Here is an 11,826-nt window from a genome sequence, read left to right as displayed (position 1 = left end):
AGCCTATTTGAAGTTCCAAGCTTACATCTGATTGATAGCTTTCCATGACAGCTACATTGTTTTTGATAAAGCAGGATGAAAACAAGTTCATAAGAAAGAAGGAAAGTAATGTTTCTTTTTTTTTTTCTATATGCCTTGTTGTTTCTTGGATGCAGTAGATTGTTACAATTTTATACAATATATACCTTAGTAGATATGAGCTATTCAGTTAAGCAATTTAAAGCTGACACATACTTTAATAATTTCAGTTACCACGTATCAGGCTGATTTCTTACTTGGAATATCCCTTCTTTAAACACAAACACATACAGAGACACAGACACACACACGTATACACTTTACTAAATTCCCATTCACTTCTTAGCCCAAATTTAATTCTACTTCTTCTGTGAAAGGTTTCATGATATCCACCAGTTTGTACTACAGTCACCCACTTAAATTTATAAGGAATCACTTTCTCTTAACAATATATTGATTACATTTTCAAGTGATATTGCTTATAATAGTTTTATTATTTTCTGTGTCGTGCTCTAAAGGACTATGATATCTGTAAGGGCAAGTACTATGCCTTATATAAACTTTGAATCTCCACCCTCATCTCACAAAGTATTCTATCCCCAGTAAGAATTTAAGAAAAAAGTATTTGTCAACAATGAAACAAAAAGTATTTCTTAACTTTGATATATGCTATGCTAAGTATTGAGGATACAAAAATGATCAAGATGCACCCTGCTGTCAAAGAGCATACATACTAATGAGGACTATTTTGGACAAAAGAGTTAAAGGGAATGGGGATGAGACTCAAAGGGCAATGAATGAATAACTAATAATACCAATGTATATTCATGCCTATAGATAGACACTTGAATATTTGTAAGTAGGCCAGGCTTTCTGCGAATTGACCTTTGGGGCCTACTGAACTGGGCAGAAAAGTGCTTTGGTAACTGAAAAATACTTATTTTAAAAAATGATTTATTTTGTTAGTTTTAATTCCAAAGTGGCTAGGCGTGTGTGAAAAGATTCAATTTCATATGGACAATCCATGCATTCTACTGGATTTCATGTGATGTAAAAAAATCAAGTGGACAGATCAGCATTTTGGATGCAGCCCCCATGGAATTTTTGTTGTGAGAACATGGATAGTATTTACACAAGATTAGAGGGAATGGGGAAGTTGGGCTTTTCATAGTTACTTGTCTACCAGTAAGATTGCAAAACCATGGAAGTAAAACTAAGTTATTTCATAATATTTAGGGCAATTTAAGGTTTTAAATTATTTTTAACACACTATTTCAATTAATAAAAAAACAACAACTTTGGAGTTTTTTATCTCATTCTTTTTACACTAAAAGAGTTATTACTTTTTAAAAAAAATAAATTGATTTTAAGCTATATTTTAAAATAAAATGTAGCCTGGCTTGCTTATTATTAGGTTGATTTTGTACATAGAATTCTTTAATTGCATGTATATCAGTATAAATACACCTAGGTTTGTATGTAATATTTTATAGTGTAACAGCAAGCATCCTAGCATACCCAGGATGGCTGCTAGCACAGGATCTTAGATTTGCTTTTCTAAAGGAAAGCAACTCAAAATGGGTTAGCAATCTTACTTTAATCAAAAACATATCATTTCCCTAGTTCAGGGGAAAATGTCAGAACCCTGAACTTCAGAGAATACAAACAGAAATTACCACAGAAAATAACACAATTTAGCAGACAGGGCTTCCAGCTGTCTGACCATTACATCCATACATAGTTAGTTACCATAGAGGGAGGGACAAACATCTGGGTTTTCAAAGCCAGGGGACTCAACCACTGCCCACAGTCTCATCTGGCCAAATCACACAACTCTTCCCAAAGTGAGCCCCAAGGCAAAACCTCACATCAGGGTATGTATAGCCTTCTCCTGGCTCAGAGAATGTCACAGCCCTCTTGACCCACTGTCCAATCACAAAGTAGTGAGATGTGGGTGTTCCTGAAAAACAAATCTCCCACCACAGGCTTCATGTGACCACATTCAGCCTATTAGGGGACAGAGTACATTTTCAAATGAGGGAATGTTCTCAGATTCACCCAAGCCTGTCAAGGGGCAAACAGGCAGGGAAGATCTTCAGATTCCCATTACCATAACATACAGACAAATAAATTTGTGACAGTGAGTCAGAGAGACAATAAGCAAGATTGGTCCCCATCACCCAGGAGAAAGCATTAAATACCAGTTGAAACAGTTACTTTAATTTTTCAAGATGTAATTGGAACTTATTTTCTCCTCAATTGTACAACTCACAATATTGTGAGTTTTCATAGAAGGAAATAGTTCATTTTACATAAGATAATGCAAAAATTAATACATCATTTCATCATCAATATAAGGAGAAGTATAAGTTATATACATATAAACATGTTTATAGATATATGTGATTATTAAGGTAACATTACTTTACTTTTTGTGGAAATCAGAAAGGCTTCATTCACCACAAAAACTATGAAATAGAAGCAAACACTATAGGGTTTCAATATTCCAGTAATGGTTTCTTAAAACCTGAGACAATTCACTATTTATTTATTTATTTTATGCTAGATGAATTCCAAATGGACAGTTTTATTTTGTTTGTTTGTTTAAGCAATTGGGGTTAAGTAACTTGCTCAAGGTTACACGGTCATTTATTTCTCAGTGTGGTGCTAAATATCTGAGCCCAGATTCTATCCTCAGGTCATCCCAACACTGGGGCCAGTGCTCTTACTCACTGAGCCACCTGGCCACCCCAGACAAATAGACAGTTTTGAAATGCTTTCCTCAGTACTGAACTTTTCCTCACAGAGTCCTCACCAACCTTAAGAGACCATGCTTCAGAGGAAATTTGGCCCAAGAGCCTTACATTGCAGATTGGTGACTGTCTGTGCTTCATTTCACTGCTTCCTTTCCAGTCACCTCTTCCACATCATCCTTTTCTTACATTCCCTGTGGTTCAAGAATGATTATTAATCATCAAATTAACTTTATCATTCTTTTGGAGAGGGTGCATCAATTTAATCCCCTATACCCTAACTACTATGTTTCATGTTCTTGAGGAAAGAGACTGGTCTATCTATCTATCTATCTATCTATCTATCTATCTATCTATCTATCTATCTATCTATCTATCTATCTATCAATCTATCTATCTATCAATCTATCTATCTATCTATCTATCTATCTATCTATCTATCATCTATGAATCTATCTTTCTATCTATTTATCTATGTATGTATGTATGCATGTATGTATGTATGTATCTATCTATCTATCTATTTGTTCATTTACGTGTTTGTTTTTGTATTCCCAGCCCTTAGTGCAGTTCTGAATGTTTTTTTTAATCCATTTGTTCAAAAGAAATAAATGTTATTCTTTTCACAAAACCAATTTCCTCTTTCTCTTAAAAATAAGTTTAAAGTTAATTTTCCTTATTATTTCATTACTACATGATAGAGTTTTCTCTATCTGGTCCTAATTGTTGCTTCATTTAAGTAGGGGGAAATCTTTAATATATTCCTTTTGTTTTTATCTTTTTCTCATTTTATTCAGTTGTCTTCTTTCTCTTCATTGTGCCACATTTGCCCCAAATGGATTTAAACTTAAGATTAAGTGATTTATTTGGGGATAACATATTATAAGAAAACATGCCTTATGTTAACAAAGTCTAGAAAACTAAAAGTGATTACCCTTGTGCATATAACATTGTACACAGAGCTTTACAAAATTCAAAATGATCATTAAACACTAATGTTTTCTCAAACACATCAGGAATGGGTGATAAAATAAATACATCTTTTTGATCTGTTTTTTTTTTTTTTAGCATTATCTATCTTATTTATGCCTGCGTAAGGATATATGTCACAGCACACACCCCTCAGGAGTGAAGTGGCCACCATTTGTCCAAGGGGCCACAGCTGGGGATGTACTTAACTCCACAGCCATCAGGAATGAGTTGATTCTCATCTATCATATCCTCAAATCCATCAGCATTGAACATGGTGAAACCCCATTTCTTGGAGTTGTGGATCTTCTGGGGCCAGGGAACTTGAACGTGGCTCTACGCAAAGTTTCAATCACATGTTCTTTATTCTGGACCTTGGTTCGAATCGACATGATAACTTGGCCAATGTTTACATGGGCTAAAGTTCCCTGGGGCTTCCCAAAGGCTCCCCACATGCCAGTCTGGAGCCTATCATCTCCAGCACATGACAACACCTTATTGATGTGGATGACATGAAAAGGATGTAGCCACACATGAATATGAAAGCCATGCTTGCCACAACTCTTCACCATGTACTTGTTGGCACAGATCCCAGCGGCCTCTAAGGCTTCGGATGACAGCTGTTCGTATTCATCTGGCACCATGTGGCCACACAATGGAAATTCATCCACTTTTGCTTTCTTTCTACCAAGATCAAAGATTCTTATCTTGGCATCAGGAACTCCCCTGCAGAAATGGGATGTCAGGTATGGCTTATTTTTACAGTACCCATAGCAGCGGGCAGGACGAAGGCTCTTTGCGTTGGCACCATCAAGGACTGTATCTTGCCACAGGGGAAGGGCTGCTATGTTTTTTAAAATGTGTTTTTGCAGTATTGTTAAACAAGAAGTGCTTAAGTATTAGTAACAAGTAACCGATTCCAACTCTGCTAAAAATTGTCCAATATTCAAGACAACTATCAGGGATAATATTTGGGGCACTTCTATTTAACATTGATAATGTCTCCATAAATGACAAAAAATGAATTTAGTAAAAGGTGTGTTCTTTCCAACACTTCAAGTAAAAGTTTTCTGTTCTTTTGGTCCTTTTTTTGTATATGCTTCTTGAAATCAATAATTTCATTTGTTTTCTCAGCTGGAGCTTCTGAAAATCTAAATGAGTAATTGATTTATAATTTGATATTTATGACTAATAGTATGTTTAAGTATGTAAAATTTAGTTGAATTGTGTCATTTTCGGCTGATCTTTCACAAATATTTCAGTTTTAGTTCAAGCCCTAAATAACAAAATTATTTCAGTGAGTTTTCAATAAATAGTATTTTAGGTAGTAGGCCAAGAAAGTCTGATCAATAATACCCTTGCCAAGAGGATTCTAGGAAGATGGCAGAGTAGGTGAGAAAATTCCCAGTTCTCAAGATTTTGCTGCACAAAAAAGATAAAACAGTGCTGCAGGGCAAACATAGAGGTAAAAATAAATAAGAGATAGGGCAGAACAGAAATCCTGGGACATTTTTAGAAGATTTGAAAATTTTCAAAGATTAGAAAAAAAATTCCAGGTTGGTCCTTGTGAAGAGCAAATCCCTCTAGGCAAGGTAAAGTTTAACCAACAAGCTGCAAGCCCTAGGGTTACCTCAGATGTGAGCCTGCTTCAGCCCCAAGACACAGGAAGGTTTAACCCCAAGAACAATGAGGAAAGTTGGGTGTCTGAGTTTATGAAGATCAAGTGAAACTCAGCTGACTGGGAATGCCAGACCAAGCTGTGCTGTGGAGATGGGACTGGATGAGAAGCAACCAGCTTAAGCCTGATGAGTGCAGAAGCAGTAGGGTGGGGACACCATTTGCTGTGGTCACTTACCAGAGGCTGAAGCTCTTGGTTTGGGATCAAGGTCAGAGAGTCCAAATGAAAGAAGATCTGGGGCCAGGGATAATATCCACAGCTTTCCCCCACCCACCATTGCACAGGCAAACAAGAAAGAATCTAAAAATAGAGAGCTACTATGCTAATGGAGAACAGGGTTCATCTTAAGAGGAGGGTAGTGAAGCATAGAAACTCGCTTCTACCCAAGGGTAACATTAAATGGTCACCTGTCCAAAATGAATTCATAGAAGAACTTAAAAATATATTTAAAAATCAAATGAGAAGGTTGGGTAGGTGGTGCAATAAATAGAGCACCAACCCTGGAGTCAGGAGGATCTGAGTTCAAATCCAACCTCAGACAATTAACACTTACTAGCCATGTGTGACCTCGGGCAAGTCACTTATCCCCAACTGCTCTGCCTCCCCCCTCCAAAAAGCAAAACAAAAAACAAAAACAAAAAAAAATCAAATGAGAGAGAGTGAGGAAAAATCAAACACAAAAAGAACAATTCAAGAAAACAAGATTATGAAAAGAAAGTCAATCAATTAAAAAAGGAGATCCAGATTGTTTTTTTAATTTTATGTTTACTTTTAGTGTATATCATTCATTTCCACAAGATTTTGAGTTACAAACTTTCTCCCCATCTTTCCGCTACCCACCACCCCAAAGCAGTGATCTCACTGTATACCACCTCCCTCAAATTGCTCTCTCCTATATTTTCCCCCATGGCCTCTCTGACTTTCTGGTAAGTCAAGATGGATCTCCATACCCCAGGGCCTACATATATTATTTCCCAGCTGCATGCAAAAAAATTAATACTTTTATTTTTTTTATGTTTAAAAAAATAAAATTTATTTATAGTTTTTAACATTCATTTCCACAAGATTTTGAGTCACAATTTTTTTTTCTGTCTTTCCCCTACCTCCCACCCCAATATAGCCAGCCTACAAAATAACCTTTTCCCCAGACTGTTCTCTCATATCCTCCCCCATCCCACTCCCTACTTTTTAGTAGGGCAAGATGGATTTCTATACCCCAGTGTCTGTATATCTTATTTCTCAGTTGCATGTAAAAGAATTTTTTTTTTAATTTTAACATTTGCTTTTAAAACTTTGATTTCCAGATTCTTTACCTTCTTCCCTTCACACAAACCTGCAATGGGAAGGCAAGCAATTCAATATAGACTGTACATGTGTAGTTATGCAAAATGTTTCCATAATAGTTATATTGTGAAAGACTAACTATATTTCCCTAAATGCTGTCCTGCCCCCTCACTTATTCTATTTTCTCCATTGACCCTTTGTTGGGGGCCAGGGAGTAATGGTATATGGGCTAGTGCCTGCTTGCTTGATGTATGACCTTAAAAGGTAATGAATAGAGCTGTAGAAGATGATTGGCTATGTGTCCCTATAAGTTGTCCTGATACGGAAGTTCAGAGCATTCGCGATGTAGCTGAGCCTGAATAAACAACTCCTGCGAACCTCGGGTATTCTGTCTGGTAATTCCTCCTAGGAGGCCGGTGACGACTGAAGACTTACCATGGGTAAGTAAGAGGACGGGATATCAATAGCCCACCACAACTGGCGCCCAACGTGGGGCCTGGGTAGGGTCCGAGAAGACCGTCTGGGCTGTAACTAGCTCTCCAGACAGCCTCATCAGTAAAAGAGTACCTTTGAGAAGATGGGAGGGGCAATGAGTGCAGGGGCAATAAGTATCCCCACAATTTTACCCGAGGAGAAAGGAGTTATTGCCGCGCAGCTTTATAAGATATGCGCGAAGGGCGGCGTAAAGATACCAATAAGAACGTGCTGCCAGTTTGTAGAAAAAATATGGACCATCTGCCCCTGGATACAACATGCGGGGGTGCAGGCAGGCAGATGGGCCATGGTGGGACAACAAATGGCTTCATATGAAGAAACAAACCCGGGGTCATTAACCCCAACTGATTTCACCGTTTATAGAGTGGTGGACTCGGTACTCAACCCAAAACCCTTGCCCCTGTCCTGCCCGGTGAGTACTCAAGTTGGGACATCCTTAGCAGGCTCCTCTGGTGAGGAGTCAGAGGAGGAGTCGACTAGCCGACCTCCTCAATATCCATGGGAGGAGATGAGAAAGGCAGAGAGGAAATTAGCAGGCGAGGAAGATGGCGACAGCTAAGGAGCTGGCTCCGCGCGCTGTTCGCTGGGAACAAGAACCCGGAAAGGAAAATTAGCAGGCGAGGAAGATGGCGACAGCGAAGGAGCTGGCTCCGCGCGCTGTTCACTGGGAACAAGAACCCGGAAAGGAAGAGGCAGTGGCGCAGCAAAAATTAGAAAGGAGGAAGTGCATGACTTCGACGCCTACAGGGCGTCGCCTAGGAAAAAAGAGGAAGTCCCTACATGGGAGGCGGCCGCCTGGGCTGCCGAATGGGCGGAAGGAAGCCGTCCTCCTCCCTTCAACCCTGCCGGAGGCCTGATCACTTTCAAGAAGCAGATAGATAACTTAAGCCCCACACCTACGGGAGTGGTTACTAAAAGCCTCAAACATGCACTTGAGAGGGGAGAAGAGGTAGAATGGGAAGAGTGGGATATGTTCCCCATTATTACTGACCCACTGTCTGGACAATGACAATACGCTCCCATTCCCTATAAGATGTTAAAAGAGCTTAAGGAAGCAGTCACCAAATATGGCCCTTCTGCCCCATATGTGCAGAGATTATTGCGTAACATGCTGGCTATTGCCCCCTGGACCCCGGCAGATTTTGATGAAGTTGCCGCCTCCTGCCTTGAGCCTGCCTTACACCTGGCTTTTAAAGCTCAAACCCGGAGAGAGGCTAGGAAACTAGTAAAAGCCTGAGGATATAACCCTCCGGAGGATGCCGTAGATCTTATCTGCGGGCCGGGATATACTCAGAGCCCCGCATACAAGCTAATTACGGCCAAAATGAGATGGATGCAGTGAGAGAAGCCCACGTGGCAGCATGGCAAAAAGTAGGAGCCAAACAGGGAAGTAAGGGCGGGGCTAAGCTAGTAGGGTTTAGACAGAAAGCCGAACAGTCCCCCCTTTCCTTTGTCAATGAAGTCCAGGAGACCGTAGCCCGGGTAATGGGGACTGGCCCTGGCACGGAACTCCTAATCAAACAATTGATAAGAGAAGGCCTCCAGCTGAAGGGCTCCGCTGCCCTGGCTACCTTACCCCCCGAGGCCCCCCTGGAAGAGATCATAGATAAGTTAATGGATCTCCCTAAGGAAGACTCCATTCAGGCCCTTGTGACCGCTATGGAACAGAGAGAGGAGAATTTAGTGGCCGCTTTGCAAAAGATGAGCTTAGGGTCGAGTAAGAAACCAGTTTGTTTTAATTGTGGAAAACCGGGTCATGTCAAGGCTCAGTGCCGCGCCCCAACTCGTGAGGCCACGCCCAACTGCTATTGCTGCGGGAAGCCCGGCCATATTGCGAAGTTTTGTAGAAACAAAAACCAGGGAAACGGCAAAAAGGGGGGTCCGGCCACGGGGCACTCCCTTCAAAAATAAAAAAGCGGCCCCATGATATATGAGACTGTGAAGGTATGGGCCGCGGAGAGAGACCCCGCTTATCATATGGCCCCCTGGGAGACCTTAGCTGTACCCTCCCGCCTTCACAAATTTCCAGCCTTAATTACAGGACCTGAAGGTTATACTGATTTCATTACCCATACTCAAGTTGCTGAGGGTCCAGAAGCTAGTATTATTTTGACCAACCCTCACCCATATCCAATTGATATCCAAAGAAACCAAGCAATAGGAAAGGCTTTGCCCTTGTCTGATTCCCCGTTTATGGAGAGTGGGAAGGCCTGCAGAGTGGATTGGGTGCGGTCTGTGACAACGGACCGCCCCTTCCTTGAGGTGTTAGTAGAAGGAATACCCCTCACAGGAATCATGGACACAGGGGCAGATTGCTCAGTTATAAATCAAGGCCAATGGAAGACTGAATGGAGCTTGACCAGTTTGGATCAACAAGTGATGGGGGTCGGGGGTAAAAAGGCAGCCCCCCGGGCAGCAAGAGCTTTAACATGGGCAGTTCAGGAGAGGACGGGCCGTTTCTATCCCTTGTGCCTCACTGATCTTCCCTATGCCTTATGGGGGTGGGACATTTTGAGTCAACTTAACCTGTCCCTGGCTACCCCCGATAGCATAGTGGGAAACTAATTGGTGCCACCTTTGAGATGAGCCACGCCCCTGAACTAACATGGGCTAACCCAGACCCTGTCTGGGTTGAACAGTGGCCCCTAACTCAAGAAAAGCTCATCGCCCTTAAAGAAATTGTTCAGGAGTTATTACAACAGGGAAGAATAGAACCCTCCTTTAGCCCATATAATTCTCCTGTATTTGTGATAAGAAAGAAAAGTGGAAAATGGAGGATGTTGGTAGATTTGAGAGCAGTGAATTCCTGCTTATTGCCCATGGGGGCATTGCAGCTTGGCTTGCCTACCCCTACTGCCATTCCACAAGAATGGGAGGTGATTGTAATAGATATAAAAGATTGCTTTTATAGTATTCCTTTGCACCCCAAAGATCGGGAAAAATTTGCTTTTTCAGTGCCTGCAACCAATTTTCAATCCCCCAGCCAATGATATCATTCAAGGTACTGCCACAAGGAATGGCCAATAGTCCCACCTTGTGCCAATATTACGTGGCACACATTTTAGAGCCCATTAGAGGCCAGTTTCCAAAATTAATGATTATGCATTATATGGATGATATATTGATTGCAGGCCCAACCATGACGGCAGTACAAAAATGTCTTCAAGTTGTTATACAGAGATTACAAGATAGAGGCCTCCTGATAGCCCCAGAGAAGGTTCAAAAACAATATCCATATGAATATCTTGGACATAAGATTTTTCCAGGCAAAGTAGTTCGGCAGCTGCCCCCTATTGCCTTGGAGAAATATGTGACTTTGAATGATTTTCAGAAATTGATTGGGGCCATTCAGTGGTTAAGAGCAACAATGCCACTCCCACAAACCTTAATGCAGCCCTTATATGAGATCCTTAGAGGAGATTCAGACCTTTCCTCCCCCCGCCAATGGACTCCATCTGCCCGACAATCTATAGAGGAAATAATGAAAAGGACAAACACCTGGCTAGTGAGGGTGAAACCAGCTTGTCCAATTTATTTCCAAGTCCTAGCAGATGAGGGCCCAAGCTGGGGATGCCTTTTCCAAGAACATGGCTGCCTCGAATGGCTCTATCCAAAAACACAAAAGAATACCTTAGCTAATAAGTGGGAATCTCTAGCCCTTTTTTGTCTACAAGCATTGGAGCATTGCCGCACCGTTTTTGGTTGCGATTATAGGCTTAATATGAATATTCCCTCAGAAACCGTTCATGCTTTGGCCCAGGAATCTTTAAATTGGGCCACTCTTTTGGTTTCGGTTCCCTTAGGAAGACTTAATCCACCTCCAATTCTTAGGATGTTTGCGGAGCTGAAGTTAGCCAGAGGCAGATCCATAGTTTCCCCACAACCTGTAGAGGGCCCCAATGTGTTTACTGATGCCACAAAAATGAATCGGGCTGTTGTATGTGATCCTCAACGCCCAGCCACCTGGGTGTATACTACCCCTTATAGTTCTACTCAGAAGAATGAAATGTTTGCCATTCTACAAGCCCTAGAGCTTTATAGGGATGTTTCTTTTAACTTAATAACTGATAGCTTGTATTGTGCCCAGTTGATGCCTAGACTAGAGGATGCCTATATTTCCAAGAATACATCAGTTCTTGACTTATTAGTTCAGTTACAAAAAGCCTTGTGTGATCGTACACATCCCTTCTATGTGATGCATGTGCGCTCTCATGTGTCCACCGAAGGGCCTATATTCTCTGGCAATGATGCAGCTGATAAAGCCCTCTATGCAATACACTCAACTCCACCCGAGATGGCTCATGAGTGGATTACCCTTCTGGCGCTGCTTTCCCTGTTGGTGATCACGAGCACCCCGATGGGGCATCCTGACTGCCTTTCCCCATGCGATCCCGGTTAAACACAATACCATGGTGTTCCCTCGCATATTCACAACCAATGCGAGCCTGGATCTTCCCTTCCTGCCATTTGATCCAACTTTGGCCCCAGAGACCAAAAATAGGACTATAATTTTGCCAAAGACCCTATGCTTTCAGATCGCGGAGCATGACAAGAATTATAGTAACCCCTGCATAAAACTTTTGCCCCAGGCGGCTGTTTGGCTAGATATACCCCAGTGGGGGAACAACC

The 11,826-nt window shown here is 41.4% G+C and overlaps 1 pseudogene; it reads right to left on the bottom strand.

The window, feature by feature from the left end:
* Positions 1-3,883: 3,883 nt before the first annotated feature.
* LOC138171053 (large ribosomal subunit protein uL16-like) lies at positions 3,884-4,511 on the bottom strand (annotated as a pseudogene).
* Positions 4,512-11,826: the final 7,315 nt, after the last annotated feature.

The sequence above is a fragment of the Petaurus breviceps genome, unplaced genomic scaffold (assembly GCF_028583685.1).
Source record: "Petaurus breviceps papuanus isolate PSGF00001 unplaced genomic scaffold, PetGlider_PUasm1.0 41, whole genome shotgun sequence".
NCBI lineage: Eukaryota > Metazoa > Chordata > Mammalia > Diprotodontia > Petauridae > Petaurus > Petaurus breviceps.
The sequence above is the reverse complement of the archived record's forward strand: the minus strand, read 5'-3'. Positions and strand labels throughout refer to the sequence as shown.